Below are 17,731 nucleotides of genomic sequence, written 5' to 3'. Positions count from 1 at the left end.
TCTTGCTTACTTCTCGGCACATGAGAATAATGTAAACAAGAGCTATGATTATTTTAGATGTGATAAATTGTTAACAGAATGAATTTTAAAGCAGTATCCCCCAGACTAACTAAATTTAGGATGTAAGTTGAGCCGAGGTGAAGGAGGTCATTCACTGAGCGCACCCAGGAAATTTCTAAGGGGGGGGGTAGTGAGGTGAGGTCAGGTACTCCGATAATTACAGGGAGGTTGCATGCAGGTTTAGAGTCAGGGAGCTTCTGGCTCATGTGTTACTCTTTGTTGGTACTTGCCAATTTTTCATGTATTGCTGTTATCGAAATAGATATATATATACATTTTTAAAGGACCGAGAGAGCTAAGGGGGGAGGCCCAGGCTCGGTGGGGCCCCCACCCCCTGGGGTGCGCCCCATTATTTGTCATGTCAGGTCAGGTCCCCCATTTGTTCTGTGTGGCCGTCCCTGCTGTAGGTGTATTTATAAGGCCTACTGTACACCCTTCTGTCTCTGTGTCATTCTGTCTTAAGATGTAATATACGGGAAAAAAAGTACTTACTGTCTCTATTTTCATTTCTCCTGTGATCAGTTTGTGTGTGTGTGTGTGTGTGTGTGTGTGTGTGTGTGTGTGTGTGTGTGTGTGTGTGAGAGAGAGAGAGAGAGAGAGAGAGAGAGAGAGAGAGAGAGAGAGAGAGAGAGAGAGAGAGAGAGAGAGAGAGAGAGAGAGCACAGCAAACAATTTATAGGTAACCATCATTCCTAGTATCATCAAATACCCCAGATAACACGGAAGAAGGAAGAAAGGAAGAGGGAGATCTGCCAACAGGACGCCTAGAGAAAAGGGTCATAGAATCCTTCACTCATCATTCAAGCCACTGGAATCCTCACGACCTCAGGAAGCTAACCATCTGCACATTTTCTTTTTCCTATCTTTTTTTCTTTCTTTCTCTTATCATATTTTTTGCTTGTATTTTTCTTTATAGATGTGCTTAAAACTGCCTCCCACTGTCAGTCGGTCACGTATCAAGTTAAAATCGGAGTTTTCCTTTATTTGTTAAGTTCAAATCGGAGTTCTCCTTTGTACTTTATTTATCCAACTAGTTCCATCCGCTGTTAGTTTCTCATCAGTTTCCATACCTCGTTTTCTTACGCACATACCATATTCATCCACGTCCTTAGCCTCTTACCTTCAGACTCACATAGCCTACAAATATTGTGTGTGTACGTGGTAGGTGGGGACGCCCGTCATCCTCTCACTTGATGTTCTGTAGTGCTGCCTGCTTCTTCCTTCATGTATATCTTTCTTTTTCTGTGTCTGTCCACCTCCCATCCTATTTCTCCCATCCTTTCTGACGCACTATATTACTTTCCAATTCTGGTCGCTCTACACTGAGTGACACGCCAAATGGTTTCCTGGAACTCAGGAAAGTCTTTACAACGCTGGGTGGTAACCATATAATTAGACAACTGGATGATGGGGAGCCAACTGTTATGTCCTTGTTAACTGGATGGAGAGTCGCAAATGCGGTGTCCATCTAGTAATCAAACCTCCACACTGATCCCCGCGCCTAGCTGCAAGTCGCATGGGAACATCACTTCACTGGAAAGGACAGCCTGCTTGTCTGTGGTTGATGGGTTTGCTCGATTAGACAGACTGGGATAGCACAACAACAAATATTGTCTTCCCCCATATACTGTTTGGGGCTATGCGAGGGTGTAGCAAGGTGGCGTGTAACACGGTCATTGGTGAAGAACATTGGTGAAGAACATAAAGGTGGACGCGGCAGCAGGAGGGAATTTCTGGAACAAAAATACGATCGATTCTCTGTCGTTAACATGACTTGTTAAAGCAAGAAGGACACGGAGAGGAGGAGAGATTCGCTTCGCATGTCTGACGTTCCTTCTATAACAAAAAATGAAAGGAAAATTAATTAGGTGTTTATAATTCTCTGCCCAGAAAAGAGGAGGAAAAGAGAGCATAAAACCATCCCATATCTCCAATACTTCCTACTACTACCACTACTACTTTCCTACTACTACTACAACTACTACTCGCGTAAGGTAGGCAGCAACCAATCAGGCCCCATAGAGATGAATATCCCAAGACAAATCGCGCCTACCCTTCTCTAACTCTTGTCCTCTTCTCTTCCCACTCCATTTTTCCCAGTCTCCTCCCGTCTCCCTCCAGATTTCACTCTCCCCAGCCAATATCCCTTCTTCCCTCCTCCCCCTCCCTTCCTCCCTCAGTCTTTCTCTTCCAAGTTTCTCCCCCTTCTCCCTCCCTCAACTTTACCCCATCCAAGCCTCTCTCTCTCTCTCTCTCTCTCTCGCTTACCCCACCAAGCCACCTCATCAATTCTACCCTCTTCCCAACAACCAATAAATTCTAATTCATGAGGACTTGGTAAATGTGTTTTTATTAATATTTTTATAATCCTCAGTGTTTGAAAAAAAAAAAAAAAGTATTGACCTTAATGTGTGAGATTTTTTTTTTTCCACCAAACTGTGCATCAATCATCCTAGTTCTTTTTTTTTTTTTTTTTATTCAAGAATTTGTGGCTTTTGCCGTTGCAGTATTATGTCTAAGCACATAGCGGGAGGCGGGGGTGTATATTTTAGCATCTGGAATTCCTCGGCTAACAACTTACATTATCTATGTTATGCTTCTTGTCATAAACTGGTGCACAGAACTGAAAAATGATGAGAAATGAATATTAAATGGATACTTCTCTCCGTATCTTGTTCAATAATCCTAGTCTGGCCGAGCAGACCCATCAACAGCAGGCAAGAAACCATGCAATGAATCGATGTTCCCTTGAGGTAGACAGCATCTCGCGACAGCGAGGCGCTGGGAAATGCTGAGGGTTGGTTCCCGGAAGGACGCCACATTTGCGTCTCTCCATCTAGTCAACCAGGGTACCATAGTAGGCTCCACATCACCCTGATATTTAGTTATGATGTTACCACTTAACGTTGCACATGGTTTCTTGGGTTACAGAAATCCATCCACTAGGCTTGTCACTCAGTGTAGAGCAAACTGAGATGGAAAGATGAGTGAGGAAAGTGACAGGAAGGAAGGGAAAAATAGGAAGAGGAGAGCAGACACAGCAAAAGAATACTAAAGGTGAAGGAAGAAGTACGAAGAACTATATCAAGTGGGTGGATGATGGTCAGCATCACATACCATCCTTCCCAGTATCAGCGAAAAACATTATTATCCTGTGTTTTCCACAAATCTGGCATAATTTTGTTAAATATAGCACTTATTAAATAAAATTAGCATATTTCCGCCTGGAGAAGGGTCACCCTGGGTCATCCACTTACCATCACTGAGACTGTGCACAATACAGGAGACCAAGGATACACACACACACACACACACACACACACACACACACACACACACACGGAATATTTCTCGCGTGTGTGTGTGTGTGTGTGTGTGTGTGTGTGTGTGTGTGTGTGTGTGTGTGTGTGTGTGAGCACAAAGGCATGCCATGGTCGTGATATTAACCATGTTACACACACACACACACACACACACACACACACACACACACACACACAAATATATATATATATATTAACACGAATATGAAAAATCAAACTTACCTCTGTTTTCTGGACCATGATGAGCTCACACTAAAAACTGTGTTGTTCGAAAAAATAGCCAAGCACATGAGCAGACACAAGACCTTCCCTTCAAAGCTCACAAGCAGCACTGGTAAAGCAACTGTCATGGGTGGGGCAAGACTTCATTGCACGTGCACCCAAGACCAATGCACGCTGCATGAGAAAGAGCCGTTTATTGACGCTCTTCCATCTGGCACCCGTGAGCGTCAGAGGCAGGTGGAAAACGTGTCGTTCTGCATTAGATTTTGGTTTAGGCTACTCCTGATGTAAAACTTCTGTATGGCACACTTTTAGATAATTAAAAAACAAACTGAAACAATTGTAACCATGAGCGGCTAAAAATGAAAACAGGACGAACAGATGAACAGATACAATTATTTTATTACACATACCAGCAGCGCAGCGAATGAAGAAGTGCATTACTGAAAATGGGAGCTGAGGATGCAAGAATACTAACAAGTGGTGACGAAAAACAAAGCACGCGGGGGGAATATTTTACAACACTGGTGAATATGAATGAAGACTGCAGAGTGGTGATAAATACAGTATGGTTTTTGTGTAGCGTAGCCTACTGTAGAGAGAGGATGTGCCTCTCGAGAAGGTGGCACCGACAGAAATGAAGACTGCTGTTAAGACGTTGATAAACAAGAAAGAAGAAAGTATTAGGCGACGATGGGATCGATGTGAAGATTATATATATATATATATATATATATATATATATATATATATATATATATATATATATATTATAAAGCTATTACACGTAATTCATAGATATGCTGAACTCATAGGCTATCCGCAGGAAAAAAAAAAAACACACAAGGAATATCCGAGACGCTTTCGTGTAATCACATCATCAGGGGAGAGCAAAGTGAAGCAGCTCGCGTACACCTGTCATTTTTAAACAGAGAGGAGGAATGCAAAAATCCCTAAGGAGGCAAGTCGCTGACAACAGGCCAGTGCTGTAAACTTAACATCGTATTCCTATGTACATAATTACCGCACTGTTTGCTCCCGTGGAGGTCGTGTCTAAACTGGAGTGAAAGCATAACTGAATGATTAATTACACCTAGAAGATTGATTGATAACACTACAAAGATTGAATGATTACACCAAAATGATCGTGGCAGCGCAACAAGAGAGGTCTTTAGGAGGCGTACGAGCAGTTTCAGAAATGCAATCAGACGCAGACAGCGCTCGTTACCCTTGACCTCTGTCGTTCTTATCTCCCAAAAAAGAATGTGTGACAGGGCAGGAAGAGACGATGTAACTTCAGCCGCAACCTACAGGCTTACACTGGCTTTCACTCTTCCTGCTTGAAATGTTCGTCAGGAAGAGCAAACTTAATTCAGAAGATTCCCACGCCTGCCTCATACGTGTGACCTCGAGACAAACGCGTTGATGACTGGTGAGGATTTGTGTGTGTGTGTGTGTGTGTGTGTGTGTGTGTGTGTGTGTTCTGAAGCCATATAACAGTGGCTTCTTGTATATCTCTGCCTACATTACCATATCTTGTATTCTCATCTTCTTCATACTCTTTAAACTTATTCCTTCACGTTATAGATATTACTACGCCTTATCAGCAGCTTCTTGTGTACCAAAATCTACATTCAACCTTTAGCAGCTCATGTCCAGGTGTTGTTTTTATTATTATTGCTATTTAATGAATGAAAGACACCTGTAATCAAGTGTACATGAATTTTTCTGTATTTAATTTGCTTTTCCTTTCTCAATTCATCTTCTGTAAAAATAAATAAATAAATAATAATAATAATAATAATAATAATTTCCTTGGTGTTTGCAGATTTCCGTTAACCTCTTCAGCCGGAGGACGTACAGTTCATCATACTTCACACTAGCTGCCCCCCCCCCCATTTTTTTCTTTTTATTATGGAGGAGAAATTTGGGTTTAGAAATAATTCCCGGCAGCCTCTTGAACCCGTGGACATACATTTGGCAACATATAAACCAACGACAGCATCAGTGTGTAGCAGAAGTTTAGCATTCCGTACGCTTGACAACCCTGACATCATCACACGTTCGTTGGTGGCACTGACATGAACGAGCGCAGGTGTTAAATATTAGCTGAAATGGCCAGGTATCGGTGATGACTGAACGTCGGAAATTGTTGCTAGACCCCCACTTCACACAAACACTGCCCCGTGTTTGCATGTGGCCGACTGTACCTTACATTTTTTTTGTGGTTGACGCTGTTGATTTTATCCAAAGACCTCCATACCCCTTCTCCTATCCTGTGGCATTTTTCTGAGTTCCGCCTCTTGTTACTTTCACTCTCAAGATGCCTAAAATTATTCACATTTCTCACCCTTTCCTAAATACTATCACGTCTTTTTCACTCTAATATTCACTCTGGTTTGGCTGTGAAATGCATGACGGCTGTACGAGTGCAAAGTGGAAAAAAAAAATCATTCAAATACACAACTTACATGCAAATATGACAGAAAAATAAAGCAAGCATATACAGTATACAACTTAGAGATAAAAAAAAGTTTATAAATATGGCACAGAAAAATAAGCAATCATAAAAATAACTTGGAGATCAAGAAGGTTTTTAAGTATGGCACCTGCTGAGCCAGTGTTCTCATCCATGCGCTGACTGACTCCGCACCACCTCAGCATCTAACCTCGTAGTTCACATGCACAGAGCGAACCATCACCTCACATGCAGATTACAGCCTACGTGCAACCAGCGGCTCACGTGCAGACAGCAATCCACGTGCGCGACATCAACTCAAGTGCAGACGAACCCCACGTGCATACAGCAGCCTACGTGCATAAAAAGCCCACGTACAGACAGATCACGTACAGACGATGCCCACGTGCACACAGCAGCCTACGCGCAGAGAAAGCCCACGTACAGACAGCAGATCACGTACAGACGAAGCCCACGTGCACACAGCAGCCTACGTGCATTAAAAGCCCACGTACAGACAGCAGATCACGTACAGACGAAGCCCACGTGCACACAGCAGCCTACGTGCACACAGCAGCCTACGTGCACACAGCAGCCTCCGCGCACACAACAGCTTCCAAACCAGTTATAACTAGGAAAATACACACTTCAACTCTCCCATACGCAGATCAACACTGGCATTTTTTTCAGCTTACACAGATGTCTCAATTTCGCTGAGTAGACAGACAAAGAGAGAGAGAGAGAGAGAGAGAGAGGGGGGTAGCGGGAACCTATTATCACTGTGAGTTAGGAACTTCGGAGTGGCGAGTGAGATTTTTTTATTTTTTATACTGAGAACACATTTTTTTTTTTTTTTTAAGGGGGAAGATCTATAGTAATTTGGAAACATAATTTTGCCTTTACAGTGTGTGTGTGTGTGTGTGTGTGTGTGTGTGTGTGTGTGTGTGTGTGTGTGTGTGTGTGTGTGTGTGTGTGTGTGTGTGTGTGTGTGTGTGTGTGTGTGTGTGTGTGTGTGTGTGTGTGTGTGTGTGTCGGTATTCATATTCTGTCTCTGCCTCGGCCTTCAAAGCACATTTTTCTTTGTACCTGTGTAATATTTTTTCCCCTTCCTTGTCTGTTGACTGATTAGCTTCTTGGTTTTTTCACTCTCTGATCTGGTCATCTCGAGAGAACACTAAAAATACCAGTAAATCATATAATGCAAAACAGACCGGATCCCAGGCAAAATATACACGTTCCTCAACGGGGGGTAGTGGATTGCAGAAGATTGGGGAATGCAGCATAAATTCAGCTGGGTTACCATCCGCTTGAACACTACGGCAATTATCACCGCCATCACGGAAATCCATAACAAGGCGCTTAGTTATCTTGTACCTGTGATTAGAAGCACCAGGGAAGGCGGGTGAAATCGTTGGGTGGGAGAGAGACGCAAATTAGAGCTTGATGTCTTTTTTTTTCTAACGTTTCGAGGTACACAGAGCCCATCTTCAGGGAGTCTGGGTTATGTGTAGCCCAAAACGTTAATGTAAATAAAGACTTCAAGGTCTAATCTGTGTCTCCTTCCCACCCAACATTTCCACGTGTCTCAATGGAGCATCTACAAGGAGGAGCGACGGTGTTGAAACGATTATGAATTTGTACTGTTGGTGTTTCAGTCAGGGATGAGGCGGGTCTGGTTGAGTATAAGAAGAGGTAAATGCGAAATCTGATAAAGGATGCGGCAAGTGTTGGTTAAAAACGAGACAAAGTGACTGTATAGAAAAACAGGATGATAGTGTAAAGAAAAAACAGGATAAGAGTGTCTGGAAGGGGCACGGAAAGATTAAAGAGTCTAGAAATGGAAATAAATACACAGACCACACAGACACACAGACGTGTTGAGAACCTAGACTAAATGAAGCACAGAGGACACATTCATCATCGGTAATTTTAGTCAGATCTCGAATCCATGGTTTATTATTGTTAACTGAATTAATTTTGAAGCAGTATTCCTCAGACTAACAATTGATTGTTCCTTGTCGTCTCCTGGTAGTGCAGTCACACCTGTGTGGGGCACACCTGGCATTAAGCCTCCAGGTATTAAGTAAAGCAGCAGTATTTACCCCCCCTTTTGTCAGGTGCATCCCTAAGGAAAAAGTCAGGTACCTATTGTTTTGTGTATCGTTCCTTTTTAAATTCAGGTCATCCTTTGTTCTGTGTGTCACTCCCTGCAGCGGGTGTGCATAAAAGACCTCTACCCTTTACGTTTCTGTCTCATTCTGTCTAAAGATGTAATAGACAAAAGTACTCACTGTCGCTCCAATCATTTCTCCTGTGGTTATTTTGCATACATGTCTTTACGGTAAAGTTAAGTTTCTGCATATATATATATGTACGCACAGTATGTATCGTCCACTGAGTAGAATTTCGCCTTTTGTGTTTGCTCTCATGTCCTCTGCTTTCACTGTCTTTTTTCTTTTTTTTTTTTGGGGGGGGGGGGGCCTAAACAGATGCATTTCATTCTCAGTGGTAATTCGTAGCTGCCGTGTGGGGTAACTGTAGTCCTCTTTTATAGCGGCAGTGATCTAACGTGAATTTTTAGGTATGTGAAAGTTAACAAAACCCATTACAGTGAAAAGGAAGCAGGAAAATTTAAAAAACAATACTGTCATCGTAGTGAAGAGGTTACAGTTTACATGACAGGAATCTCTTACACCTCATGCAGAAGTTTAATGATTTTTCCATCGGTATTTCTGGACTGTGTAATGTCCTAAAAATACAAGTATACTCACGCCCTCCCTCCGCCCACGCACATATACACTTCCCCCATGCAATAAAATGTAAATCTGAATCGCCCTAACCATCTACAGGCATATGCAGGTGTTGAACTATCTACGTACCTCAGGTGTTTCACATTAAATACCTGTCTGCCCGTGATTTATATTGTGCGTCATTACTGTTAACTACATCCACGTACTATATTACGATTCCTTGTCGGCCAAACCCTGCTGACTCAAGCCCTCCCTCACACCTGATCATACATACCCTTACATTTTCTTTGTTACTCCCAACTTCCCTTTTATCTGTATTTGCTTGTGTCTGTAGTTTACATGAAAACAATAACAGATTAAACTGGCTAGAGGGTTCGTTCAATTCGAATCCCCAGGAAATTTGATGGAGTGTCTGTGTGCACCACCAGCCATTCTCCTCCTACTCTCTTCCCCCTCCTCTCTTCCTCCTCTTCCTCGCTTCCCCCTCCCCACCCAGCGCTGTGTGTCACGGTAGGGCAGTATAAGCATCGCTACCCTTGACCCTACAAGTCCTAATCAGCAGGTTGACGAGTTGAGATGAAAATTTTAGATGTGTCTGCCAGTACTCTAGGAAACCGCTGTCCTTCCCACCCACGCCATGGAGTGGGAGTGTAGCCTTTGTACTATTTCACTCTAACTTGACCAAGATTTCCGACCCTTTGCAACTTACTCCACATAGCTCAACAGTAGAACAGGACTAGGCTACAGCTCTGCAGTCTTTCCTTGGGGCTTCTTCGTCACTAGCTTCATACTCTGGTGCAAATCCATCGTTACAATTGGGATTTTAAGATGTCAGTTTTAGGGCAACTCAGTGTAAATGGGGCATAATGGAGCACCTGTGATTTGTTGCTGCCATATTGCACACACTTCCGTAATTATTGTGAGAGAGTTGTTAAACACATGTTTATACCCTGGTGAATATTTCCATTTCAGGATTCTCTCTCTCTCTCTGTCTCTGTCTGTCTGTCTGTCTCTCTCTCTCTCTCTCTCTCTCCCTCTCTCTCTCTCTCTCTCTCTCTCTCTCTTTGTTATTATTCGAGTTGTTCCTATCATGTCAAGGCTAATGGCTATAGTCTCTCTCTTTCTCTCTCTCTCTCTCTCTCTCTCTCGACAATCGAAGAAAGGAGTTCCCAGATACCAGGCATAGGTATAAACATAATAATTACCGGGTCAATACCCTCAGAAATAGAGGCGCGAGGCGGTGGCAACGCGCATGAGTAAAAAGTGCATGAAGACACGGTAAAAGGCCACAAGATTTCCCCTCTAGTAAACGAAAAGAAAATTACGAATATCCTTCTGCAATGTGAAGAAAATAAAATAAATACATTCTCAGTACGTCAAGTCCCTGTACACCCTGTTTGTCAATTTTTTACTTTATTCTTCAAGACGTGACTGATAAAATAGACAATAATTTCCTTCAGGTATTGGACTATATAGGAACCCTCCCCCACTCCCTCCCATGGGAAAAAGAAATTGGGCCAGGAACGACAAAAACGCCATCAAGTTCCAGTCTCTCCTCCCTGAGCGGCGTGTTCCTCCGAGGGGACTCTTATGAATATATTACATGGGGGTTTTAACAATGACCTTCCGCTACTTTTGCTGCCATTTGCATATAGATGGCCATTTGAGAGCCACGTCTCTCTCTCTCTCTCTCTCTCTCTCTCTCTCTCTCTCTCTCTCTCTCTCGTCTGTGGGGTCCTGTGGCGGCTGTTTCTTCGGCCCGTCCTCTCGTCTGATAAGAAAACTCCCTAGCACCTCTTCCCTAGCGATTTATTTATGGGATATGGCTGGTTGTTTAATATCCTTTTAAACGTTATCTATGCAGGTTATGGTAGAATTTCAGATAACACAGAATTGGACAATATGATGCATTACGAAAAAATAAATCGCTCTGGAAAAGGTGTTAGGGAGCTTCCTGAACCACGTCGATTCACCTCCCCTAACTCGTATTCTCCTTGCATATGAGGACTTCTTAGAAAATTCCTAACTATACTCCTTTTACTCTAAGCTGGCCTAAATTTACCATCTCTCCATCCTGAGTGCTGAGTTGTAACAATAGATCAGCGCTGGAATTTGGTGCTAGTCATGAAGAAGTGCTGTGTTATTTTCATGGCAAAAGCTAAGGGGCCACCAATCAACAGAACACTCATGCCATATTCTTAAAAATTTTTCGGCGTTTACTCAGCACTAAATCTTTGAGAGGGGGATAACCAGACGCTACATATGGTAAATACTGTATGTCTTTAATTATCACTAACTACTCGCAACTGCTGAGTGGCCTTGTGGTAGGCAGGAGCGCTCACCATCCACTTACTCGATAATTATAGTGCTGCTCTCGGGTGTCTGCTCTTTCTTCTCCGTCATCCTCTTCTGTCTTTCTTTCCTTCATTCTTTCCTCGTCCTTCTGTTTACGGGTGACTTTACACTCCCTCTTCTATCATTTTTTCCTTCATTCTTTTCTCTTCCTTCTGCCTGCGGGTGACTCTACACTGAGTGAAAAGCCAAATGGTTTCCTGTACACCAGGAAGCCATTTACTACGCTGGGTGGTAACCATATAGCCAAAATTTGGCGCCTGGTGGTTTACTGTAGTGAGTAATTAAGGCGTTCCAATCGGCTTGAGCCGATGAAGGTTTATATCCAAGGGAATGTTAAGGGTTATTGCTCATGCAATGCCACTTAGGGGCGAGTGAGGCTGGTCACTCTCATCTTAAATGTCAGGACCAACTTGCCTAGTCTCGAGCTCCTACGATCCTCATGGGGCAATGTGGGATTGGATGATGAATGAATGAATTACTGGCCTAAGATCTGTAGGCTATACAAGATGGCTGACATAAGTGGGGCGTCGATGATGAGTTCCTTCACTATAAATGGTATATAGTTTGTTTTAAAAAGGATAGAGATTTACTAACGTGAGCTATCCTCGTCCTGGCGGGAACCTTGACTGAAGAAGAAGCAGAAGTAACGCGCGTGAATAGTGGATCTAAATATACTTACTGGCTGCAGGAGTCCATTACTAGCCCACCCAGTCTCTTTGGTTCTTTTTGTCACTGTGCCACACACACACACACACACACACACACACCGCACGCATCGATCAAACCAAACTACCTCCTCTCGCTTAGCGAGCACGGGCGTAACAATGCCCAACACGGATAACAATGAGAGAGAGAGTGAGAGAGAAGGAGGGGGGGAGTCCATATGCTATAGAATCAAGTGCTAAGGAAATCCGGACAGAGAGCGAGAATGCCTCCCAAAACATCAGGGTTAGATATGAAGTGACGACACAAACTATATAGTAAACAATAAAACAAGGGGGTGTGAAGGGGGCGGTGATAAATGAGATGCTAACAATACGATCGCTTTTCTTTTTCTATTTCTATGCTCTTAACTTCCAACCCAGCGATTGCCCCAACACTCAAGGGAAACAGTCACTGAAGCCAAGCAAAGAGGTCTGTGAAGAGGAAGAGGGCAGTTGGGGTGGAGGAGATGAGAGACGACTGAGGAACTTACTGGAAAACCCCTGCCCACAGAGGGACTGGAATCTACATAAGACCGGACCTCACAACCATAGCTCCACACATTATAAATGCAAGTGCTACCTGATGTTAGCAAGTAAGAAAATTAGTGCCAGCAGGCGTGAGAGAAAATGAGAAAAATAAGGGGAACTTGGCTGCTTATCAGGCTATGTGCACTAGTTTGCTGCATGTGCATGTCTTGTCCTAGTGCTGGATTTTGAATCAAGAGGTAATTTTATAATGCCTATCGTTTTATCTATCTACCTACCTGTGTATGTGGCTATGTATATGTGTGTACTTATGGTATATAATGTATATGCTGCATATGTCTCCATGTCTATGTATATATAAATATATCATATACTGTAGAGGTGCATGTTGCATTTGTTTAAGTATGCACGCCTGTACACATACCCATATCCTTATACATGTGTACCTATCCTGTACATGCAGTATGTCTACGGCTACATGTGCGTGAATATATACTTATACTGTATGTATAGATATTTACGTATATGTATACAGTATATGCAAATGTGCCTCTCTCTGCATACGTATGTACATACGTGTGTATCTATGTACCACTTTACTCGTCTCAAAACATGTAATGATTATTACTGTAACAACTTTGTACCATATATGTATCATTTGATGTTTTTGTTCATTACTGTGCTTGTAATGATAATTACTTCTATACCTTCTGTGCCCTAAGATACCAATACTGTTTTCCTCATGCACCCCTCCCTGCTTGGCCTTCAGGGACAGTGTTCCCCAGAGTGTTGGGGCTTGTACTGAATGGTAAATAAAGAACCTATACACTATATATATATATATATATATATATATATATATATATATATATATATATATATATATATATATATATATATATATATATTTAACCCATTGGAACCCAGTGTCCGGAATATTGGACAGAACTGGGATTTTTCAAGTCTTTATGTAGTAGGGAACCCCCGGATAGGGACCTATGCGCTTCGCGACTATGAGCCGATAGGCGGAGGGCGGTACGCTTAGTACCCACCCAGTGCCGTGCCTAGCCCAGTACCCCTGGGATCCAATGGGATATATATATATATATATATATATATATATATATATATATATATATATATATATATATATATATATACTGTATGTGTGTGTGTGTGTGTGTGTGTATGCACTAGGGCAAGAAGATTCATGAAACTGATTAAAAAAAATTCAGCCAAAGTACAGTCACTGTTACAAGACGGACAGGAAGACGTTGCACCTCCCACCAAGAAAACAAAGGAGGAGGGAAAGGCTTGTCAAAATCAGGTGTATTCATATGAGTCACATGTACTCTTGGGAGTGGGTAAGATCAGAGGCCCCGGACGCAACGAAAGCTCCATAATGATCATCAGAAGCAACACCTTCACCCAAGCTGGAATTGCAGAGGAACGTATTAGAGTATACATGTACAGTATCTTTATCAGCACCCCATGTGGTATGTGCCAACAACTTGAAAGTCACACAACACATGCACTTTTATTGCAAGTTTCATGAACCGGGAACACGTATCGACTTTTAGACTTCAGGCTGGAGAATTTTGCGTATACTATCCAATCCTCCTACCGTAGACATAAAGATAAGGATCTGGATGAGTAGCATGGACCTGACAGAAATGGGTAGCCGCGGTTTTCGACGTGTAAAACTGGAAGCCTTTTTCTTAAGCCAAATGAGTTACCAAAATGAGTGAAGAACTGAAGATGGTGTTCCGCAACAGACATTAGAAAACCCGAATAAGATATGAAAAATATCTGAGAGAGAGAGAGAGAGAGAGAGAGAGAGAGAGAGAGAGAGAGAGAGAGAGACTGTAAACTGTAAAATAAGAAAATTCATATATTCTGAAAATGTGATTAGGAGAGAACCCAATCCGAAATTACCAAAAGAAACGAAATTACCTAAAAAAAAAAAAAGGGACATTAAAATCAGTTCAATACGAAATCCGTCAGGAAGGCAATGAAAGAGCCATGAATAATAAGATGCGAAGGACTCTGGATAAAGAAAACGAAAAAAAGAGAAAGGAAGGAAAGGAAAACGAAAGAAAAAATGGGAAAAAGAAAAAGATTAAAGAAAAGAAAGGAAAGGAAACACAGAAAATTAAGAGAAAAACATGGAAAGTCGAAAAATGGACCTGAACTCAAGCTAGGGAAAGGGATCTTCGAAATGATAGCCAACTTTTTCTGACCTCCGAGGGTGTCTGATTCCCTTTGGCTTCGAGTTTTCCAGCAAGAGAGGACGAACACTGATTAAAACTCCTTATATTTCCTTAGCGGGGTCCACATTCACAGACTTGATCCACTGCCACTTGTATAAATGATCTGTTTATGATGGAAATACAAGAGGCGGCTGTAGAATTTTCCTGTACCTCTTGTTCACACTGCAAAAAGTAAATCTGCTAAAGGAAAACTGTCGTAGTCATTTTTTTGCGGCAGCAGAAGGGACGAAAAAAGTAAAACGTATTCTTGCCATGCCCCTTGTTCATCCTCTAAATCAAAATCTAGCTTACAAGAGGGAAATGAGCGAAAGAATTATTCTTGGCTCATGTGTGACTCTCTCTCTCTCTCTCTCTCTCTCTCTCTCAGTAATGCTGGTTTGTAATTTCATGACACCTCTTGTATCACATCCTATACGTTTTTCATCTTCACTTCGCCTAGATTTTTGTATTTTTGCACCTTATTTCACGATGTGTAATGGCAGAGTTAGGCAGTATTTCAGCTCTACATCCTTTTCATAGCGCTCCTTTGAGACTAGTATTTTAACCTAATGTTCATCTACTCAGTATCGAAGGTGAATGGATGGAAATTTTTAGGTCAAGTTAGAGTAGAAAGGGCATTGTAAAGGGCCGTAGAATATGGTGACAAACTTCATAACTGCTACCATACTCACTGGCGCTCAACATTTCCATCTGCCAACTGTGCATTCAAGATAACAGAGAACCGCGGGATACAGATGATCAAAACTCACCTCACTCTGAAATGGACGGGGTTAATCACACCTGGCATGGTCTTGGGTGCACAGCGGGAAGATGGGAGGCGAAAAAGACCACCACCGTTCGATACAGTGGATGGGCGGGGTTTGAACTGTTTCCCCTCTTCCCTCTTAAAAGGTCGCCATTAATATGTAGGAGGAGGGGAGGGCATTTTTAAACACTGGTCGCATAAGGAATTGAACCCAGCCCTTCTGTTTTTTTTCAGATACTCGCTCAGCCCTTCAAACACCCACACTGCAAAGAACATGTGGGTAACGCTCTCCATTTTAGGGCGATTGCTCCATTTATCATAGCAGTCTTCTCGTCACCTTTTAATTCAGATATTCTCTCTCTTTTTTTTTTTTTTTCGGGCCACCTAGAGACTTAGAGAGAAAACGTTGCAGCCCCACGCAAAGCAAATAAAACAAGATGATATGACCCAAGAAGTCAACAGTATCCAGGTCGCCGTGCATAAACAAGTCTAGATGCGTACCTTGGACACCATTGTTTTGCCAGTCACAGACAGTGCTTCCCTCGTAAGAACTAGACTTCAGGACACCTTGGTCTCCTGCAGTCAGACGTAGTTCACCTGCTTCGGCGCGGGGAGAGAGCGAGAGTCCTCCCTTACAGAAATGGAAATCCCTACTCCTCAGTGCCGTTGCGACCAGGGGTGAGGATGGGTGTCTCTCTTCCATCCCCTCCTCCTGCCTCCTCAGTTCTCAGCTCTGCGTCTCATTTTAAAATCACTACGTTATTGGCGTAACTGGAGAGATCAAAGGGGAAAGTTTAGGACGTAATTGATGATAGTGGATAATTGTAATCTATATTCCGTCTAAAACTTTCCAGATACTTTCAAAAGCAAGGAAAGCAGAGGTAACTTTGTTTAGAGCAAAAGAAAGCTGGCAAAGAAACTGGATCTAAATTATAAGGAATAAAAACTATGTCTGTTGGAGTCACCGAGGTCAGACAGTAAAGGCGATGAAGAAAAACAATAAAGCAATAACTTTACACGTGATTTTGATGAGATAAAATATTGCATATAGGGGGGAAAAAACTCCCAGGTTGAAATAAAATTTACAAATAAATACAGAGGAAAATAGTCCACAATAAATAAATAAATAACTAAGGAGATTAATGACAAAAATAAACAATGAAAGAAAAATACTCAAAACAATGAACATAAAACGGGAGACGAAAATTTTTGATATGCACTGAAGGAGATAAAATGCCTCAGGAATGAAAACCACGAAAGATAAAAAAAAAAATAATAATAATGTAAAAATACTTAAAGAACGTGCGATAAACTGCGAATATACTAAATGCAAAAAGTGAAAAAATAGGGAACAGAGTGACGTTAAGAAATAGCCTATACAGATAAAGAACTACATCGAATGAGTGAACGGTACGAAGCATCTTTACACCTATCAACTACACGAGGTCATTATCGTAGAGTATTAATTCTTCAAAGTCTTAATTTTCCCCTTGCATACGAGCCACAAATGTCACCTTACAGGTTGATTATTTGCTGTACTAGAGGGTGAAGACGGACAAGAGGGGGAAACGAATTTTGTCCATGAGTCTGATCGGCGAGTGAATTTGAGTAAATCCTGAAAGAATGATTTTTTTAGATGAATTATTAAGGACAATAGTGAAACAGAGTGAAATGAGATAAGGGCAGACCAAGATGTGAAGAAAAATGAATGATAATATATGGCTAAGCCCTGAACGAATGAGTTTAAGAGGTGAATTTTTATGGAAACGTATGAAATAGAGTGAAATAAGATATGGAACGACGAAGATGAACAAAAATGAACGAAAATAAAAGGGAAACGAGAAATTTAAGGATTGTGAAACGGATCAAGCTAGAGTGACAGGTGACGCCGGAGTGAAAACCAAGAGTGGAAGAAAGAATGAGGAGCCAAGGTCAGAGTGAAGGAGGAAATGAAAAGTCGAAGTCAGAGTGAAGGACAAGAAGAGTGAGTGGAACTAGGAACACAGTAAGAACAAAGAACTGAAGGGAGAATGAAAAGCTGAAGCCAGAGTGAAGGACATGAAGAGTGACAATCTAGAAACAGTGAATATGAGTGAAGAACTGAAGGGGGAGTGAAAAGGTAAAGTCAGCGTGAATGACAAGAAGAGTGACAAACTAGAGACAGAGTGAATAAGAATGAAGAAGTGATGGGAGAGTGAAAAGGTGAAGGGAGACTGAATGACAAGAGTGACTGAAACCAAAAACAGAGTGAATAAGAATGAAGACTTGAAGGGAGAGTGAAGGGCGAAAAGAGTGACAAACTAGAAACTGAGTGAACAAGAATGAAGAAGCGAAGGGGGTATGAAAACTTGAGGGCAG

Source organism: Coenobita brevimanus, chromosome 101, assembly GCF_032717465.1.
Source record: "Coenobita brevimanus isolate Jiangsu-jjx chromosome 101, ASM3271746v2, whole genome shotgun sequence".
Lineage (NCBI taxonomy): Eukaryota > Metazoa > Arthropoda > Malacostraca > Decapoda > Coenobitidae > Coenobita > Coenobita brevimanus.
This window is presented reverse-complemented; position numbering follows the sequence as displayed.